The sequence below is a fragment of the Panthera tigris genome, chromosome F2, assembly GCF_018350195.1.
Source record: "Panthera tigris isolate Pti1 chromosome F2, P.tigris_Pti1_mat1.1, whole genome shotgun sequence".
NCBI classification, from domain to species: Eukaryota; Metazoa; Chordata; class Mammalia; order Carnivora; family Felidae; genus Panthera; species Panthera tigris.
The window spans coordinates 36,033,096-36,055,718 of NC_056676.1; the positions used below are offsets into that span (position 1 = coordinate 36,033,096).

At 35.0% G+C, this 22,623-nt stretch overlaps 1 long non-coding RNA gene across 1 annotated transcript in view; it reads left to right on the forward strand.

Moving 5' to 3' along the window:
* The window catches only part of LOC122235101, a 64,582-nt gene that overhangs the window by 31,843 nt on the left and 10,116 nt on the right, over positions 1-22,623 (forward strand). The window contains exon 3 of the long non-coding RNA XR_006213222.1: positions 20,967-21,133. This is a non-coding gene — a long non-coding RNA (uncharacterized LOC122235101). The remainder of the gene's footprint in view (positions 1-20,966; positions 21,134-22,623) is intronic.

Consider the following 22,623-nt stretch of genomic DNA (forward strand, 5'->3'; position numbering starts at 1 on the left):
TTCCAATTGGTTTTATTTAACTAAATAAAGTTGAGTTATCTCTATGGAAGTATAGTCAACTCACTGCTACCCAAGATGGAAAATGCCAGATACTGTTCCCAACACACCACGGGAACTCACTTTAAATAGAAGACAGAACACACACACACCACACACGACACACACCACACACGACACACACCACACACACACACACACACCACAATAAAAAAGACTGTACTATGATCTTAGATGTTTTTCCAAACCATCATATTCTTACTTAAATGCACTTTGTTGGTTATTTTATTTCTAGCAAGATAAATGCATTTTTAGACTTGGGAGGTCTTGAATGAGAAAATGTTTAAATAAGAGGGTGTGTTGTATCAGATATTGTAAACGTAATCCAAAAAGCAACAAATTAAGTAATAGGAGATGATGGAATTAGTGATACATAGCATGGCGAGAAATGAAATAAATTACCCTGTAAGGATCAAATGCCATCTGCTGTCATTCTCTTGGCAGTAGACCTATTGGATAATTATCTGTTCTCTTCCAGTTGGCCTGGGAAGAATTCCAACTGAGGGCCATTTCTCCAGTGGCCACATAGCTTTTCCAGTAATGCTTTATCTTCACAGCCACGTAGAGAAACTATATCCATGAGCAAGTGAGGGTATTAGTATAGAAATCACCTGGGAAACTCTGATGGAAGGAGTTTTCTCTCAATCCACTACAGTTATCTTCATTTTCACCACCTTATGAAGGCTGAATTCTCCTAGGAACTTTAACTAACTTCATCCAGGGGGTGGGAGCATTGGAATCTAAATCTTCCTAACATTCTGGAGGAGAGGCCTTCAGAAATACAAGAAAAAAGTCTTCTCAATGTACACTTTGAGCAAAAACCTTATCATGTCATCAGTATTTTTCACCTCTACCATCTTTGGTCCATGGTGAAAATGCAAGGTAATCTAACCAAATGTTCTTTCATTTGTATTTACCATTTTGCTACCAGTATTTCTTCCATCTGATTGGATCTTTTCCCCATTATACTCCAGAACTTTGCTATTTTGATGTTTATCTTTATTTTTGAAAGAGAGAAAGACAAAGCATGAGTGGGGGGAGGGGCAGAGAGTGAGGGAGACACAGAATCTGAAGCAGGCTCCAGGTTCTAGGCTCTGAGCTGTCAGCACAGAGCCTGATGCGGGGCTCAAACTCAGAAACCATGAGATCATGACCTGAGCCTAAGTTGAATGCTTAACTGACTGAGCCACCCAGGCTTGCCCACAACTTTCCTATTTCGAACAAACTCTTCTATATCTTAAGCATCTGAATGAATTATTTTTCCTTCATCTTTTTCCCCAAAGAACACCCAGTTCTCTCTCATGAGTGACATTAACTCTGTTACCTTCTAGAGTGGAAATGGCTCAGTCTCCCACTCTAACATACCACGGGGCCAGGGAGAATTACTGGTATTTCTGGTGTCAAATCAATATTATCTTTGTTCTTCATTTAAAGAGCTCCCGATTATTGAGATTTATGAAATTCAGCTTTTGTGAATTCTAAAACTTCCTTTACCATCATGTCTAGTCTTCCAATTTTGTTCTCCATGTATTAGAGAGGGAAGTGAATTTCCACATATAAATTTCTTGTTGCAAATTCCTACTGTGGTCAGGGAAATAGTCTAACATCCATGTGGGAAACAGACCCAATTTCACATACCTGTAAAGACTTACTTAATCTTAAGGTTATGTCCTAGACTCCATTTCAATAGCCTACTTCATGGGAATACCTTGGAACTTAGAGGCACTGGGGACTCTTCCATTTTTGCCTCTCAATCTCTAAAATCTAAAATAGATGTGTTTCCCCAACTGACTTCTTAAATCATGCCTTCAGCTGCATACCGCTTCAGGAAATTATAGTAGCTTATAAACTGGTGACAGCACAAATTAATCATCTCTAACCTAGTTTAGCCATCACTATCCCTAACTCTGGGTAATCAAACATTGTCTGAGATTTTGGCTAGCTTTCTCTCTCACTCCCCAAAGTATTTCAAATCTCAAATCTCTCATTACTCAATTCAACTGTCCTGTTTCTTTGTCTCTCTTTGCATGTCCTGACATAAACCTGTATGAAAAATATATCTTCAGGAGTAAAAATGACCAAATCTTCTAAAATGATAAGCTTTAGAAACAGGACTCCACCAGAATTCAAAGAATGCTTACCTGAGGAAATGCTGGTTCCAATGTTTTGGAAGGATATGGTAGACAGGGAAATGACAAGAAGTCATGCCTGACTGGAATATATTTTATATAGTATTATCTGGCAGGAGGAGAGGCTAGAAGGGTAGGTTGAAAGCAAATAGAGCAAATTTCAACTTAATGTATTCACTACATATGCCTTTCACAAAGATAAATATTACCTTTTTGAACTTCTAGTTATCCTTATGAGTAAGGTAAATTTATACAGTTCCAAAGAGTATTGGATTAACAGCACGGATGTTTTAGTATCAGGGAACATTGGGGATGTCAGAATAAAAATTATCAGTTTACAGACAGAAAGAGAAAGGCAAAAAGGTAGGTAATTTAACAGTTGTATTATTTGAGGCCATTTCAGAGTAGTTATTCATTAAAAGGTCAGTTTGTAGATTTACTTTGTAAATGGAACAAATTAAGAAAATGATAGGCTGAGAGGAGATTACACACTGAATGTTAGCCTAGTGTTCCTGCCAGTGGGGCATTGAGACTTTGAATAGAAGGGGATTAGAAAGTGATTTTTCAGCTGTTAAATGGTAGCAAAGCAGGTAAACAAGGTTGTGTGGTTTGGAACAAAGCTTTATGAATAGCTTGTTTTTATGCTTAATTATTTCTCCTTTTGTAAATGCTCTGCTACTAAGGCCTGCAATGCTATTTAGTAATTTCTTTTAATAAGGCTTCTTAAGCATCTTTTAAATTATATTCCATTGGAAATGAAAACAATTGACTGCATAAAAGAATTAGGAAACACCGTATTAGAACCACGTGTTTAAGTACAATCATTGTGTTCCTTTACTGCTTTCAATGTTACTTCTGGCAAATAAAATAAAACTGACAGAAAAGCAAAAATTGACTATATAATTTTAATATATATTAACTAACAAAATTATTTTATAACGGTAAGATTAAAATATAGTTCAATCGGGGCACCTGGTTGGCTCAGTTGGTTGACTGTCCGACTTCAGCTCAGGTCATGATATCATGGTTGCCTCCTGAGTTCAAGCCCCACGTGTTGGGCTGTGCTCACAGCTCAAAGCCGAGAGCCTGCTTCAGATTCTGTGACTCCCTCTCTCTCTGCCTCTCCTCCCTACTCACTCTCTCTCTCTCAAAAAAAAAAAAAAAAAAAAAAAATTAAATAGTTCAATCAATTGAGGAAGTACATAGTATGTGTGATATAACATGTGTCAGGAAATAAGAGTAATAAAGATGTGTTGCTGTTTTAGAGTATCTTAGTAGCTGATAAAGTAGCTGATAAAGAATCTTAGTAGCTGATTCAGTCACGTGAATACATTTTTAACTAAAATGGCACTAAGCTAGATTTGCAATAGCATGTCTTGTCTCCCTCTTTCTACCAATGATAAAAAGGTATAATGTTTAAGAAAGTTTGGAATAAATTAGTGCCCTTATTTTTTGTGTAGATTAGTAGACACCCATTTGTCCAGGATTCATTGATCTTTCTCCTACTACATGCACTCCAATTTTCCTTGAGGATCCAGACCTCATTAACTGTTAGTCTATGAGGTCTAGGTGACATTGGTTCCACGAATGATCATAGGATATAGGGATGGCTAATTCTAGCATTTCATATTTTTAGCTATCGTGATTAGATCAAACATGAGGGGGAGATAACAACCATGTGATTCGGAGCCAATGGGATTCAATGTATGGACTGACATAATACGAGCAGCAAGATCCAGCCATGTGGAAAGTAGGAAAATATAAACCAAATATTCCTTTGCTTAGGTCAATCTGAACTGAATTGCTGTCTTTTCTAAAAATAAGTGAACCGCTGTAGATGACTTCATGGGAAAAGATCCCTGATATACTGTGGTGTTTTAAATCTTATTCTGTTAGAAGGGAACAGGGTCATTCCTCTCACTTCTTCCTACCATGACACTATGTCTTGGTTCTGCTTCTAGAAAAGAATATTTAGGGTAATGGCGATTTGCTTTTTATAACATATCATTGATGAGGTTAAATAATACTTATAAGTAAATAGATACCTCATCCAAAGCGTTGATTCTAAAACTAATCATTTGATGCAATTAATCTGTGTTTATTCTAATGTTAGTCTTTAAAAAAATTTTTTTTAATGTTCATTCATTTTTGAGAGAGGGATAGAGCGTAAGTGGGTCAGGGGCAGTGAGAGAAGGAAGCACAGAATCGGAAGCAGGTTCCAGGCTCTGAGCTGTCAGCACAGAGCCTGATGTGGGGCCCAAACCCACAAATTGTGAGATCATGACCTGAACTGAAGTCAGGTGCTTAACGGATTGAGCCATCCAGGTGCTCCTCGAATGTTAGTATCTATCCTCTTCTCCCATTTTGAACTTTATTTTTACTCAAGATATAATCAAAGCTTTCAAGAACAATTACATCAGATGCATGTCATATCATATTGAAAAATCGATCAAATCATTCATAAGGTTACATTAAAAGAGGTATAGAAAGGCTTATTTTATTCAGAACCAAACTGTGGGAAAAATAGTCTTTGGATGAGATACAATATGGAAGAAACTACAGAATCAAACCACAGGTAACTTTCTAAGTACAAAGAAATTAAAGGAACAAAAGAATAAAAAATAAAACTGCAATATCTGTAAAATATTTGAGACAAGAATCTAATACCTTGACCTAAGTAAAGTCATTAGCTGGTTTCACCCTAATGAGATTCCTGAAATTGATCTTAAATATCCAATTATTACATTGAGTAATGACAAGGAGAAACAGATATAAGGCCCACAGTGAAACTAACCCAAAATACTTAAGCAATCTCTTAATCTACCCTTAAACATCTTTGATAACCTAGAAGAAATGGAAATTGATCTTTTCTTCTAACTGGTCTTCAGACCAGGCTTGAATGATTTTCTACTACATATAATGTGGTAAAAAGAAACCTTTTAAAAAAGACTACTCTGTCCACACTTCAACTCTCTTCAAACAGTTGAAGAAAGAACACATGCTACATTTCCATTAAAACATACTTGATAGACCATAAGCTTCCTGCTAAGTCCTTAAATTAACAATTGTAATTTGGAATTAGACCCAGAGTCGTCTTCTCATAATGATGGACATATCCTTTTTCTTCAACTTTATCACCACCATCATCATGCCATCATTAGTGATAGAATTTAATTTTATAATACTCATTATTAATTTAAGTTCTATTAAATATGACTTTCTCCTTATTAAATTCAATTAAATGGTACTGTAAACTTGTTAGCATGGTATCTATTACTATATAGATTTAAAATAAATATTGGTTACTGTTGTTATTTTTCTTTTTGGGTCTTTTAAAAAATAGTATACTAAAGTAAATATATATGCTGTAGTAGAAAGTGGATTTTTGACTCCCGGGAATATGAATCCTGGTTGTAACTTTAGGCAAATAGTCGATGTCTCTTCATCTTATTTTTCTCAACAGAAAAATGGGAACAATAAATATTAGTATTTACTTGTTTTAATGTCATAATCTATGCAAAGAATTTAGTGAAGTATCTGATCTTAGCATCAATAATCATGAAATTAACAATAATATTCTTTACACTATTTTGTCTTAATGAATGTAAGATCTTACAAATGTTTGAAAGATTGACCTTGGACTAACCCTTTCTTCAAGGTTTTGTTTTGTTTTCTTAAAAAAAAAAACAAAATCTGTGGTATCCAAAACCTTCAGTCTTTAATTTCTTACCTTTTCTTCAGGAATCTAACTTTAGCAACAGGGGAAGGTCTACTCTTGACATAGACACAGGAATATAAGGTAGACGTTATTGTCTCTTTTGTTTATGGAAAGCTCTTTTGTGAAGAGAGGTAAACAAATATTCTCCATAGTCTCAGAAGACTGTACAAATTTAGATTGAGTTAAAGTACTAGATGAACAATTTACTGGATAGCGAAAGGAAATACTTGAGATAAAAAGATTTATTGTATATTAAATTAGACCCTTGAATACTCTGCTTGAAGTTAGAGTGACAAGCAAGTATACATATTCTATTTGAGTATGTCATTAATGGGAGATTTTTTAGTTTGCTCTAATACATGTGAGCTGTTGACAACTAAATGTACCACAGATGTTATTGTCATATGTTTCTTCAAAATGTTGGCGTGTGATATTATGCTTCCCTAATGCTTGCAATAACAGTTTTAGAGCATGAAACATAATTATTTGTTTACTTGCCTACCCAGTCCACACTGAATCATAGTATTTTCAAGGACAAGGAATTATGGTTTGTCTTAATGCCCTTTTGCCCTTAGGCATTTTTAGTTTACACGAACTTTAGTAAGATATAATTTGTATACCATTAAATCCAAACATTTAAATTGTAAATTTAGTATATTCACAATGTTATGCAACTCTCATCGCTAATTCCAGGATATTTTCATCATCCCCCAAAGAAACTGAATCCCCCTGAGCAGTAACTCCCTCCTCCCACCCCCAAATCTAGCAACAACTAATCTACTTTTGGTATCTACCAATTTGTCTATTCTGGTCATCTCATATATTGGAATAATATAATGCAGTACTCTCCCTTATCCACAACTTCATATTCTTCAGTTTCAATTACAACATTAAACCACAGTTAAGAAGTTCAATTACAACATTACTGTTCAATTACACAGTAATGTTCAATTACAACATTAAACCACAGAAGGTAGGCCGTAACCTGCTATGTCACAATGCCTATGTCATGCTCCTCACTTTATCCCATCATATAGGCATTTCATCATCTCACGTCATCACAAGAGGAATAGCAAATATAATTATATTTTTAAGAGAAGAGATAGACCATATTCATATAACTTTTATAGTATAATGTTATAATTCTATTTATTATTAGCTATTATTAATCTCCTGTGCCTAATTTGTAAATTAAACTTTATCCTAGGAATGTATGTGTATGTATCCTAGGAATGTATGTGTATCCTAGGAATGTGTAGGAAAGCATGGTATATATATATATGTATGCCCTGTGGGTGAGAGGGACTACTGTATGTGTTTTTTTGTGACTTATTTCACTTACCATGTTTTCAAGGTTTACCTTATTATAGCATATATTAGTATGTCACTCCTTTTTATTGCTAAATAATATTCCACTGTGTGGATATACCATATTTGGCTTGTCCATTCATCAGTTGCTGGACATTTGGGTTGTTTCAACTTTTTGGCTCTTATGAATAATGCTAGTATGAATATTCATGTACAAGTTTTTGTATGGATTTATGTTTTGATTTATCTTGGACATATGTCTAGGAGTAGAATTTCTAAGTTATATAATAACTCTGTTTAACATTTTGAGGAACTGCCAGACTGGTTTCCAAAGTGACTGCACCATTTTACAATCACCCCAGCAGTGTATGAGAATTCCAATTTCTCTGCATCCTCACCAACATTTACGATTTTCTGTGTTTTTGATAATAGCCATCCTAGTGTGTATGAAGTGGGATCACTTTGTGCTTTTTATTTCCATTTTCTTGGTGACAAATATTATTAATCATCTTTTCATGTGTTTCTTGGCCATGTATATATCGTCTTTGAAGATTTTATTTTATTAAGTAGGCTGCACGCCTAGTGTGGGGCTCAAAATCACAACCCTGAGATCAAGAGTCAAATACTCTACTGACAAAGTCAGCTAAACACTTCCTATATGTCTTCTTTGGGGAAATGTCTATTCATAGTCTTTGCTCATTTTTAAATTGGGTTATTTTTCTTCTTGTTGAGCTGTAACAGTTATTTACATGTTTTGGATACAACTCCTTTATCCGGCATTTTATTTGCAAATATTTTCTCCACATTTGTAGATGCCGCTAAGCATTTCACAATAAGCACGTAGCAGATACATAATTATTTTTTGAATTGAAATTCAATACATTCCTTGTTCAGGAAGGAATTCACAAACTGGAATAAACTCCATGACGCCTGTGGCAGAGATGTTATATCCCAAGAGCCATTCAGTTTTCTTCTCTGAAATTCAGAAATCTACAATTTTCAGTGAGCACATTGCCTCCTTTCCATAAGGAAACTTTCCAACTTCCCTTTCAGCAGATAACCATTAGATAAGTTATTGTCATGATAATATAAATGAAAGTACTGTGTAGAACTTCTGAGGGATTCTGAAAATGATATTGTAGACCTTCTTCTATCTTGCTGCCTGGAATGCACTTGAGATAGCTGGAACTCTAGCAGCTCTCTTATCTAATCAAAGATACTATGCAAAGCCATACCCTAGGGTCTATGGGGAGAAATTAGAAGGAAGCCTGGCCCACATATCTTCTTAGAAATACCAAAGTAGTCTGGAGAATGTACTTATATACTTCTTCTACCTGAGAAAGAAAGGAACTGCAGTAATATTTAAGCCACTGTTTTAGGGGTCTGTATTACTTTTATTACTGTAATACCTGAGACAGTCTCTGAGAAAGTGTATCCAATACTTTTCTCTTTTATTTCTAATGAGCTTTTGATTAACTAAAAGGTTAAGTAACAAAAGGGCAGGCTTCACTGATTTTACTCAAACTACAAGACTTTTCATATACTTCTTCATTTAGTCTCTGATGGGTAGTACACTGTATTTAGTTTTGTATTGATTCTTCTGTGCCTGAAGTGAAACCTTGTCTATTAAAGAGTAAAAGAGGTGGTAGAGAAGGAGTAGAATAAGTGAGAGAATGAGAAAGCTTTCATCAGATGAATTAAGATAAGATGAAGCCCAATCTTCTTATCTTAAAAGGTCTCCCAAAATAAAAAAAAATGGTCTCTGACAGTAAGTTTTAGTTTAACAAGGTGCAAAAATCAATACCACATCTAAGTTTGAAAACTGGGGCAACTTGAGGGATTTGAGTCTCTTCCTTGGTGTTAATGTAATCAAGTTTTTCTTCTGCTGCTGCACTTATCTTATACAAATAAAATTCACTTTTATATCTTTGCCATATGTTGTACTTTGGTTACTCTAAGAAGTAAGAATTTAATGTATCCATTTATTAATGATTTGAAATCCATTTGCAGAACTGTAAGATACATTGACTGCATGTCCATTACAAGTTAGAAACGGGGAATATGTATGAACACCATCCTGAACCATTTAGACCTAGGTTAATGGTTAGAATGAATTTAAAGATAAATTGTCTGCTTTTAATGGTGATGCTTTTTTGTAATTTAAAAACTATTTCTTGAGTGCCTATGTATACTTAGCACAAATAATTAATTATCGTTTCACAGGAAGTTATCAGGAAATGTACAAGCAGGTCCCATGCCTACTTCACTACCCTTCCCCAGTGTTAACATCTTGCATAACTATAGTATAGGATCAGAACCAGGAAATTGACATTGGTATGATTCGCAGTCCTTATTACTATTTTACCAGTTACATTTACTGGTTAGTGTGAACGTGTGTATGCCATGCACTGAATGATCGTGTCCCCTCAAAATGAACACGTTGAAACTGAATCTGTAATGCAATGGAATTTAGAGGTGGGGGCCTTTGGGAAGTGATTAGGACATGAGGGCCCTTCCCTCATGAGTGGAATCGGTAGAGACTCCAGAGAGCACTCTCACCCCTTCTGCTGTGCGAGACGACAGTGAAAAGATAGTGTCTATGAACCAGGAAGCAGGCTCTTACCAGACACTGAATCTGCTGGCACCTCTAGAACTGTGACAAATAAATCTGTGTTGTTTAAGCCACCCCACCTGTAGTATTTTGGTTATAGCAGCCCAAATGGACTAAAAAAGTGTATATATTTCTTTGAAATTTTATCACCTGTGTGGCTTAGTATAGCTACTGCCAGAATCAAGACCTAGACTGTGCCATCACCACAAGGCTTCTTTGCTCTACCTAGTAATAACTACCCCAGCTTACCCCCCAGCCTAACCTCTGGCAACCACCAACTCGTTTTTCTGTTTCTACAATTTTGCCATTTCAAGAATGCTATATAAATGGAATCATATACTATGTAGCCACTCAAGACTGGCTTTTCCCACTCAGCATAATTGCCTTGAGGTTCATTCAAGTTGTCTTACATATCAATAATCTGTTCTTGTTGGGTGTGGGTCTCGGCCTATTGGTAACCAGTGGTGTGGCTGAATTGGCCCTTGTGGTTCTCATTATGATTCCAAGACAACCTCACCAATAACCGTCAGGAAACATTGAAAGAGACAAGGTGTATTGCTCACCCACCCTTGAATGCACACTACTCGTCTGGGGCCACACAGCAAGTTTGCAGATAGAGAAAGAAAGTAAAAACATGGGCCTGGGGCTGTACTTTTATTGGAGTTGGGATGGGAGGCCAGGAGTTTCACAGCATCACTCTTTATTGGTGTGTTTAAAACATATGAGTGGGAATTTAAAATTCAGGAAGAGAAAAATGAGCAGTCCAAATGGTCATTAACTAAATCAAGATCTCTAAAACTAAGGAGCCTTCATGATGGTGGGGATGGATGGGGGTGGGGGTGGAGGAATGATGCCTGGCTCATGTAGCTCTGTGGATGGCAATGTGTTTTTGAGATAGTAGTCTTTGAAGAGGATGCCTCAGCAATCCAAGCCGAAGTCAGGCACTTGGATTAAAAAAAAAGAAAAATCAACTGTCAGGGCTTATGCTATAATTATTTTCTTTGGTGAGTACTATTTCATAGTTTTGGTGACTGCAGTTTGTATAACCATTTACCTACAGAAGAATATCCTAATTGTTTCTAGTTTTTGACTATTTCGTATCTGAACATTCATGTACAAGTTTCTGCGTGAACATAGATTTCATATTTTTGGGATAAACGTCTAAGAGTGCTATTGCTGAGTCTTACGTTAAGATCCTTTTTTATGTTTTAAAAGAAACTGGCGAACTGATTTTCAGAGGGGCTGCTGTATTTTGCATTCTCGCCAGCAACGTATGAGTGATTGGCTTTCTCTGCTAGCATTTGGAGTTACCACAAGCTTTTTACTTAGACATTCTGATAAGTATGCATTGGTGTCTCATTGTGTTTTTATTTTACATTTTCCTGATGGCTAATTATTATAGAACACTTCCCCTCCCCAATTTATTGAGGTATTACTGACATAGAACACGTAAGTTTGAGGTATTAGGCATGATGATTCATATATATTGGGAAAAGATTACTGCAGTAAGGTTACTGAATACCTCCATCCCCTCATGTCATTACCTTTTTTTTTTTTTTTTGAGTGATAACGTGTAAGATTTACTCTTTTAACAACTTTCAAGTATATCATATATCATTGTTAATGATAGTCACCATGCTGTACATTAGATCCCCAGAATTTATTCACCTGATAGCTGGAAGTTTGTACCCTTTGACCAAATATTTGCCCATTTCCCTGTCAACTACCATTTTACTATCTCTAAAGGCTATGAATATAGCCTTTTTAAGATTCACATGTAAGTGAAAATATACAGTACTTGTCATTCTCTGTCCAACTTACTTTACTTAGCAGAATGCCCTCAGGGTCCATCCACGTTATTACAAACAGCGGAATTTCTTTCCTTTTTATGGAAGAATAATATTCCATTATACACACACACATATACATATATATGTGTCTATATATTCTATTACTAATATGTGTGTGTGTGTATCACATTTTCTTTATCCATTCATTCATCAAAGGATACTTGGATTGTGTGTATATTTCTATAACTTGGCTATTGTAAATAATGTTGCAATGAACATGGGAGTGCAGATATCTCATTGAGATCCTGATTTCAATTATTTTGGATACTTACCAAAGGGATTGCTGGATCATATAGTAGTTCTATTTTTAATTTTTTGAAAAAACCCCATACTGTTTTTATGTGGTGGCTGAATCAATTTATATTTCCACAAAAACAGTATACAAAGTTTCCAATTTCTTCACAATCTCTTTCAGACTTATCTTTTGTTTTTTGATAAGAGCAATCCTGTCAATGTGAGGGGATATAATTTTGATTTTCATTTTCTTGTTAACTAGTAATGTATTAATTTCATATACCTATTGGCCATTTGAATGTTTTGGGGGAAAAGGTGTGTTCAAGTCCTTTGCTCAATTTTTAAATGGGTTACTCGTTTATGTTTTGTTTTGCTGTTGCAAGAGTTCTTTACATATTTTGGAAATTAACCTTTTATCAGGTATATTGTCTCCCATTTCTTATGTTGCCTTTTCATTCTGTTGATTGTTCCTTTGATGTGCAGATGTTTTTTTAGTTGAATATAGTCTCTACTTGTCTACTTGCCTGTGTTGCCTGTGCTTTTGGTGTCATATCCAAGACCGATGTTAAGATTTTCCTTATATTTTCTTAAAGGAGTTTTATAGTTTCAGGCCTTAGGTTTAAGTCTTTAATTTATTTTGAGTTGATTTTTGTGTGTGGTTGTAAAGGAGAAGTCCAATGTTATTTCATTTACTTATTTTTTTGTGCATGAGTATTCAGTTTCCCCAGCACATTTTCTGGAAGAGATGATCCTCCCTCTTTTGTATATTCTTGGCATCCTTGTTAATAATCAGTAGGCCATATATCCTTGGGTTTAATTATAGGCTTTCCATTCTCTTCCATTGATCTGTAGGTCTGTTTATATGCTCTTACCATACAATTGTAAATACTGTAGCTTCGTGAAATAGTTTGAAATTAGGAAATATGATCTTCCCAGCTTTGTTCTTTCTCAGATTGCTTTGGCTACTCTGGGTCTTTTGTGGTTCCCTATGAATTTTAGGATGTTTTTTCTATTTCTGTAAAAAAAAAATCATGATTTTGGTGGGGATTACATTGAATTTCAGATAACTTTGGGTAGCATGGGTATTTCAACAATATTAAGACTTCCAATTTTATGAGCACAGGGTTTCTTTCCATTGATTTATGTGTCTTTTAATTTCTTTCATCATTGTTTTATTGTTTTCAGGGAACAAGTCTTTGAAGACCTTTGTTTATTCTTAAGAATTTTATTCTTTTTGGTGCTACTGTAAATGAGACTATTTTCTTAATTTCTTTTTAAAATGGTTTTTGTTAATGTAAAGAAACAATTGATTTTCTATGTTGATTTTATATCCTGCAAGCTTACCGAATTTGACATTCAGTTGTCATAGAAGGCAGAGTGGGTATCTTTGTCTTGTTTCTAATCTTTCAGGTTTTTACCATTCAATCCAATGTTAGCTGTGAGGTTGATATTTCTCGAGGCAAAGCTAATATTCTGTAGTTCGGCATATACTTCGTTTATTCAATAAATACATACTGAATGGCCACAATGTGCCAGATACCGTTAAGACCTTGTGAACATATTGGTATAAACTTTAAGATAATAGAAATACTTTCCAAAATATAATTTGATTCCTATTCTTAAATAAATTGAAGTGAAATGTATCAATAGGTAGTAAGTTATGTCATTGGTTTGATCACTAGGTTATATGCATTCAGGGAAATTTTAAAGTTTCATACTTAATTACTTAGGTTATATTTCTATATTTCCATGTAGTCTCTCTCATTTTTTCAAGTATTTAGAGATTTTCTTTGTTTTCAGAGACTCAGCATTTTGTACTGAGTCATGATGTTTCTTCTAAAGGATTGATGACTCCTATATGCAGGGCAAGACGTATAATAACAAAAAACAAGCTACTAAATTTAGGAATACCCTTATTTGGCTGTGAAATCATCAGGGGAACTCAGAAGTAATATGACCACCTATACAAAACTTCACAATGTTTGCAAATCATTTCTGGTAATCTGATATGTATCCTACTGCTCTTATTGGAAAAATACTACTTTATGGAAGGATAGCATAACGTCAAAAGTGATCATTCTGAACCCAAATACTCTCTTCTGATATTTTCCATCTTCCCTACTCAGAAAATAAAACTAAAACAACATGAATTTTAATTTTTCTACATTTTGTTGACAGGTCAGTTTTTCTACACAGAAGTCAGTCATTGTTTAAAAAAACGTAACAAGATGGGGCGCCTGGGTGGCTCAGTTGGTTAAGTGTTCGACTTTGGCTCAGGTCATGATCTCATGGTTCCTGGGTTCAAGCCCCGCATTAGGTTCCGTGCTGTCAGTGCAGAGCCTGCCTCAGATCCTCTCTCTCTCTCTCTCTCTCCCTCTCTCTCTCTCTCTCTCTGCCCCTCCCCCCTCATGCTCATGCATGCTCTTTCTCTTTCAAAAATAAACATAAAAGATACTTAAAAAATATGTAACATGATAATGTCTTTACACTAAATATCTTTCCTACTTCAACTTTACCAATAAACACTTCTTAAAGTAGGTGCCATCAAACCTTGGTGTGTTTCTTGCAATAAGCAAATGTCTTTGGCATATTCTTCCTATTCAGCCTATTAGTATATTAGAATCTCTGAGAAGGCTTTTAGCCAAGAAACTTACTTTACTAAAGTTGCTCCAACTAAATGGATCACTTTTCTTCCCAGATTATGTTTTCATGCAGTGTATTATTTTTATAATACCTCAATCAATATGGCGAATGTTTAGATATATGTTCATTTTTCATATAAAGTGTCATAATGCCAGAATATAGATAGCTCTAACTTGCTGAGAAAACATGTGCCATGGACTTTGCCAAGTACTTTTTAAAAATAATATCAATAAACTCATACCCACTTTATATCCTAAATACTCTTAAGATTCCATTCAAAAGCTGTTACAACTGTGGCTCAGAAAGTTAGACTAGTTGACTAAGGTTGTGCAGCCCATACATGTAAACTCAAACCAAGGCAATCTGACTCTAGAGCAAGTACAATTAAGAGGATGTTGAAAAGGGAAGATTTTAATTAATGACTGAAAAATATTTAATAGTGTAAGATTTCCCCAATATTGAAGTACTTTTTGTTTCTAAACAAAATCTGCCCAATGAGAATTGTCAAATTCATTTTCTGAATATAAAACATATTCCAGAATGAAACAAAAAATGGAAATTTTTCATAGAAAGTAGGAAAAAAATGTTTGAGAGAAAAATCAAACCTGCAATGAGAAAGGTAACACACATAACCTGCTGGGGAACTAAAGGAAAAGTTTAGAATTAAGGGGCAGGTATAATCATCCATGTATAGAATGTAAGGAGATGACAAAAAAATTAGGAAGAATCCTTGTTAAAAAAATGAGCTATGTTCCTATATACCAGCAATTAACAAGTGAAATTTAAAATTAAAATTCTAATGCCATTTGCATTTACATTAGTACCCCCCAAAATGAAATACTTTGGTATAAATCAAACAAAATATGTGCAAGATCTATATGAGGAAAACCACATCAGTCAGATGCATGAAATCAAAGAACTAAATAAATGGAGAGATATTTCATATTCGTGGGTAGAAATAATATTGCCAAGATGTCAAGTGTTTCCTAACTTGATCTACAGATTCAATGCAATCCCAGTTAAAACCCAGCAAGTTATTCTGTGAATATAGACAAACTGATTCTAAAGTTTATATGGACAGGCAAAGGATCCAGAATAGCTAAGAAATATTGAAGGAGGACAAAGTTAGAAGACTAAAACTACCTGACTTTAAGACTTCCTATAAACCTACAGTAATCATGACAGTGTGGTATTGGAGAAAGAACAAGTAGATCATTGGAATAGAGTAGACAGCCCAGAAAAGACCCACAGAAATATAGTCAACTGATCTTTGACAAAGGAATAAAGGAAATACAGGCGTAAAGATAGTGTTCATCCAATGGTGCTGGAACAACAGGGCATCCACATACAATAAAATCTAGGCACCAACTTTATACACTTTACAAAAATTAACTCAAAATGGATCACAGACCTAAATGTCAAATGCAAAATTATCAAACTCCTAGAAGATAACAAGAGTCAGCCTAGATGACCTTGGGTATGGCAGTGACTTTTTAGATACAACATCAAAGACACAATGCATGAAAAAAATTATTGGTAAGTTGGGCTTTATTAAAATTAAAAAAAAATTCTCTTTTTGTGAAAGACAATGTTAAAAGAAGAACACAAGCCACAGACTGGGAACAAATATTTGTAAAAGACACATTTGGGGAAAGACAATGTTCCAAAATACACAAAGAACTTTTAAAACTCAGCAAGAACTTTTAAAACTTTTAAAACCCTTGTCCTGGGTGGCTCAGTTGATTGAACATCAGACATTGGCTCAGGTCATGGTCTTACAGTTCATGAGTTAGAGGCTGGTATTGGGCTCACTGTTGTCAATGCGGATCTTGCTTTGGATCTTCTGTCCCCTTCTCTCTCTGCCCCTCTCCCACTGGTGCTCTCTCAAAAATAAATAAACATTAAAAAACAAAAAACTCAGCAAGACCAATAACCTGATAAAAGATAGACCGAAGATCTTAACAGACACCTCACTGGAAAAGATATACAGATGGCAAATAAGCATATGAAAAGATATTTTACGTCATAGATCATCAGAAAAATGAAAATTAAAGCAACAGAGAGATCCCACTATAGACCTATTAGAATAACCAGAATCTGGAACAGTGATGACACTAAATGTTAACAAGGAGGGGAAAAACAGGAACTCTCATTCATCGCTAATGGAATACAGTATTGTACAGACACTTTGGCAGAAGTTTGGTGATTTCTTACAAAACTAAACATAATCTTGCCATAAAATCCAGCAATTGTCCTCCTTGGTATTTACTCAAAGAAGTTGAAAATATTTTCCCCACATAAAAACCTACCTACATTCAACATCTATAGTACCTTTATTCCTAATTGCCAAAACTTGGGAGCAATCCAGGTGTCCTTCAATAAGTGAATGAATAAATTGTGGTATATCCAAACAATGGAATATTATTCACTAAAAATAAACGGACTGTCAAGCCATGAAAAGACATGGAGGAGCCTTAAATATTTATTACTAAGTGAAAGAAAACAATCTCAAAGGGTCAAATACTATATAATTCCAACTATGTGACATTTTGGAAAAGGCAAAAAATTATAAAGAGATTAGTGGTTGCCAGGGGTTAGAGAGTAGGAGAGTGATGAATAGTGGAGTACAGAGGATTTTAGGGCAGTTAAAATATTCCATATGATACCTAAATAGTAGATGCCTATCATTATATTTGTCCACATTGACACCACGTATGACACCAGTAGTGAATCATCACGTAAACTATGAACTTTGGGCGTTTATGTTATGCTTATGTATGCTCATCAATTGTAGCAAATATACCACTCTGGTAGGGATATTAATGAGAGAGACAGTGTGTGTGAGGGAGCAGAGAGTATATGGGAAATCTCTGTCCCTTCAATTTTGCTATGAACCTAAGACTTCTTTAAAAAGTCTTTATATATATATATATATATGTATATATGTATATATGTATATATGTATATATACATATATATACCCACATATATATATGTATATATTTGTGTATATATGTATATACACATATATACACACACACATATATATACACATATATACACACATATATGTATATACACACACATATACACACACACACATATATATACACATATATACACACATATATGTATATACACACACATATACACACACACATATATATACACATATATACACACATATGTATATACACACACATATATATATACACACATATATATATACACATATATACACATATGCATATATATACACATACACATATATATACACATACATATATGTGTGTATATATACATACATACATATGTATATGTATTTAAATAATATATTTAATAATATATATTTAAATGGATGATATAAAACTGGAATACTTACAGAAAATGAAAAATAAGATTCAAATATAGTGTCTTCTAAAAGACAGTAAGAGAGGTCTCGGTGGAAAAACTTATGATCTCTGCACTGCCACTTGTATAACTCCTGTGGACCTTATTCCACCTAGAACTGTCTAATGTGGTTTGAACCACAAGCTTTTAGTACCTGAAAAAACAATGTTGAGGGTATAGGTTTTTATAATATACAGTTAATGTATTTAAAGAACATAATTAAATGTGTATAATTAAATATAATTAAATAATTATAAGAGAAAATTCTACTTATAAATAAAGTAACGAGAACATATAATGTCTAGAAAAGCAAGTTGTGCTTGCTGTCTGGCAAAAACATATACTAGTTTGGAATCTCAAAAAAGAATATAATAGAAATTATAGGTAGTGAAATATTGAAGAAATATCCAAATGTTATCGTGGAGTTAAAGTAAGAGATAATAATAATAACCATGGGAAAGATGAATGTGGATAGAAGCATTATTATATGCACTTAAGGTGGATGGTTCAAGAAATATTTGTCAAAAGCCTGAACAAAATCCAAGGTGAGATGATACAAGTGGACTATGGTTTGTTTAAATGCAGAGGATACATGAAGAATATTAGCTAATTTTGCTGATGCTCCCTTGTAGAAAATTAATGACATTTCAAACACAAAATATGTGAAGGCTTAAGAAAAATAATGGACCCCAAAATTTCTCGATCTAGGAGTTAAAGCACCAATTGTTGAATAAAATGATTAAGGAGAAAGATTATTTTTTATTCTACGCAGCTGGATGATTATATGATGATGCACTTATGACCTGCAGCAGAAAATCAAAGCAAATCAATATGAAGTATTCTGTCTTATGTGACTTCTCATATTTGGCCCAGGATCCTTTAATTTTTTCATTTACATTAAGTATTTACTCAAAGGCTCAGTTTTAATAAAGAGTTTGAACTGGTTGGAACCATAAAGTTTTGCTGAATTCCTCTGACTTGGTATTTTAAAGAATCTATGTGGGAATAAATATTTGTAACTTATTCTGGGGGCTTACGTAGTGTTGGGCAGGAAACAGGATTGTAGCAATAAGGCTATGTTCATGTTACAACAAAATGTCATGAAAAGTTAATAAGAGCAGGAGTGCCTGAGTGGCTCAGTTGGTTAAGCGTCTGACTTCGGCTCAGGTCATGATCTCACAGTTGGTGGGTTCAAGCCCTTTGTCCTCTGTGCTGACAGCCTGGAGCCTGCTTCAGGTTCTGTGTCTCTCTCACCTGCTTCAGGTTCTGTGCCTCTCTCACCTGCTTGTGCTCCCTCTCCCTCTCCCTCTCCCTCCCTCCCTCTCTCTTTCTCAAAAATAAATAAACCCTAAAAAAAAAAAAGTTAAGACCAGATCTACTCTGATAGGTGACACAGCTTCATGAGTCCCCTCCACCAGTCCTTTTAGACCTGGTCCTGTGTGTTTGCCATCATATTAGACTTATTTGAAATCACACCTGTTCCCTCAACTTGTTCAAAGGCCTCAAAGAAAGTAATCATTCTTTCTTTATCTCTATATACCCAAAGCCTATAAAATGGCATTGGAAAAGTATTTGAGTTAAGCTGATTTAACTGGATGATTCTGAGGGACTTTGGAGTGTACATGTTCTGGGTAGAGGCTTTTCTCAGAAGATGACAACAGTTAAGCCAGGTCAGGCAATGAGATAGAAGATTCTATTCTGTTTCAGAAATGCTGTCATCCAGAGAGAGTCTTGTATGATTTGGGGCAAGAAATTGCTCTGCTGGAGTTGTTGTTGATCTGAGAACTTGTCTTCTTAAAGCTCTGGGCTTATTGTATAAGCTCATATCTTTTTCCTAAATACTTTAGTTTTATGAAAGTGACTTTCCATCTTTATCTTGGCAAAAATGTGTAAGCAGTGAGGGAATTGTCACCCAAATGAGATTTCCATTGTTGTTTTGAAAGGGAAGAACACATCTTCTGCAATGCTGTTTGTTTGTTTGTTTAAAGGCAACTTTAAGGTTGTGGGAATTGACCAGAGGGGTCCTCTGGAAACTCTTGAGTTTCTGGAGAAAGAGATGAGTTTGACCCCAGCCTAGGACTTGATAATAAAATGGATCCTTTTGTTATTTTCATCACGTTAATTAGTCTGTGGAAAACTACATGTACTTTGTAAGCATGCAGTGCTGTTTACTACAATGGCATGAATTAAAGTTCACTTCCTGGATTTTTTTTTCATTTTCTTAAAAAAATTTTTTTAATGCTTATTTATTTTTGAGAAAGAGAACGTGAGCAGGGGAGGAGCAGAGAGAAAGGGGGACACAGAACCCAAAGCAGGCTCCAGGCTCTGAGCTGTCAGCACAGAGCCCGACGCAGGGCTCTGACTCATCAACCGTGAGATCATGACCTGAGCAGAAGAAGTCGGATGCTTAACCGACTGAGCCACCCAGCTGTCCATTTCATTTTTATTTTTTTAGAGCGAGCACGAGCAGGAGGACAGCTAAGCAGGCTCCGTGCTCGGTGCAGAGCCTGAGACGGGGCTTGCTCCCATGACCCTGGGGTCATGGCCTGGACCAAAATCAAGTCAGATGTTCAATTGACTGAACTACCTGGGTACCCCACTTCCTGTATTTCTATTAGAAGTCACATTTTTCTGTAAATGCCTGCATCAAAAGACACATTTTAAAGTTTCTAAGTGGGCAGTTAGAGAATAAATATGTTATAAATGAGGTAAAATAGATATCCAATCGTTTTATTTGCTTCTTTGGAGAATAATATTGCTACTTACTCACACAGAGTTCTGAAACACCTAACATTTACACAGTGCAATCAAATTTCTCCTTAAAAATATTTCATGAAACAGATAAACCACCTTGAATTGCTTAGAAGTAATATTTGTTATCAAATCTTAATAAAGTCTAAGCATGTTTTATAAAAGTAAATATAAACCTATTTACAAATGCACTCTTTTAATAAACCCTTCATGTACAGGTTAAGCAAAAAAGTCTCTCTCAGATTTCCATAAGACTTACAAGTTTATTTTAACAGATTTTCCACCATGTCATCTCGCTCTCAGCTGATGCCAGACCTGCAACAGTCTACATATTCCACTTCACTGTGTTGTCTTTTCAACTCTAATGAGCAAGAATGATTTCTACAAGATCTTTCCTCTCTGTAAATTTCCTACGAACCACCACATTTTAATAGGACTAAGGGTAGGTACAGAATCACACATATGCCAAAATTGTACAGTATATATTATTTTGAGTTTGTATTTATTTTGTATATTTTTAGACTCCATATATAAGTGATATACAGTGTTTTGTCATCCTCTGTCTCATTTATTTTACTTAGCATAATAATGCCTTTGAGGTCAATCCATATTGTCACAAATGGCAAGATTTTGTTCTTTTTTTTTTAAGTTATTTATTTTGAGAGAGAGCGAGAGGGAGAGAGAGAGCGTGTCCATGGGGGGGGGGGGTGGCGGACAGAGAGAGAGGAAGAGAGAGAATCTCAAATAGATTCCGTTCATGGACAGCATGCACAGCCCAAAGCGGGGCTTAAACTCACAAAACCCTGAGATCATGACCTGAGCTGAAATCCAGCATGGATTGATTAGCCTCCTGAGCCACCCAGGAGCCCCAAGATTTTGTTCTTTTAATGGCTGAATAATATTCCATTGTATTATATTAATCTTTATCAATTCTTCCATTGATGAATACCTGAGTTGTTTCCATATCTTCGCTATTGTAAATAATGGTGCAATCTGTTTTCAAGTTAGTATTTTTTTTCTCGGGATAAATACCCAGAAGTGAAATTGCTGGATCATATGGTAATTCTATTTTAAATTGTTTCACAGTGGCCATACCAATTTACATTCTCACCAACAGTGTAGAAGGCTTCTGTTTTTCTACATCCTTGTCAACTCTTGTTATTCCTAGTCTTTTTGATAATAGCCATTCTAACAGGTGCTTATAATATAAAAAAATTGTATATTATAATTTGTTGTAAAAAGGTGAGGTAAGATACCACCATTGGATCAAGTAACAAAACACATGTGTGTTCTTTATAATATAAATTTGGGTAGATGAGAATTTCCTATATTTTACAAGATACATTCCATTATAAAGCAATGATGGCCTGCTCAATGCATCTATTTTGTGAATTTGCTTAAATTTGTTTTTTTCCTAAGCATTTCTGTTTCTTATAATGAAAAGAACTCAGGCTTGGTCCTGAAATCTGCTAAGACTCTTTAATAAATCAGTTAGTTTCTTTATAATCCACTTTTTATTTCTCTACATCAGGGCTATGGGTGAGATAGATTCCAAATAACAGTTGAAATTCTTCTGTAATTCTGAGGTTATTACATATGGGATGCCACCTTCAACAGAATGGAAAGAATTTCTACTACACAGTCTCAGCCTGAAACAGTGGATGGATTGTCACTAGGTAATTCAGGAGGAAACAGGTTGTACATCTGAATTTTTCACTGAAGGAAAAGAGGCTGTGGTATTCATCCATCAACTCTGTTGCTTGTTGGTTGAGAATTTCCCTGGGCAGGTGGAAGTTAATTATTCCTACAATTCTATGTAGCACATGTATATGGGCTAAATGGTCTAGGCATTTGGAAAAAGACTTGAGGCAGGAAGGCAGGAAGTCCTGGTAGTGCATGCATGAGGAGGAATACAGGAAATAAGAGGGGGGC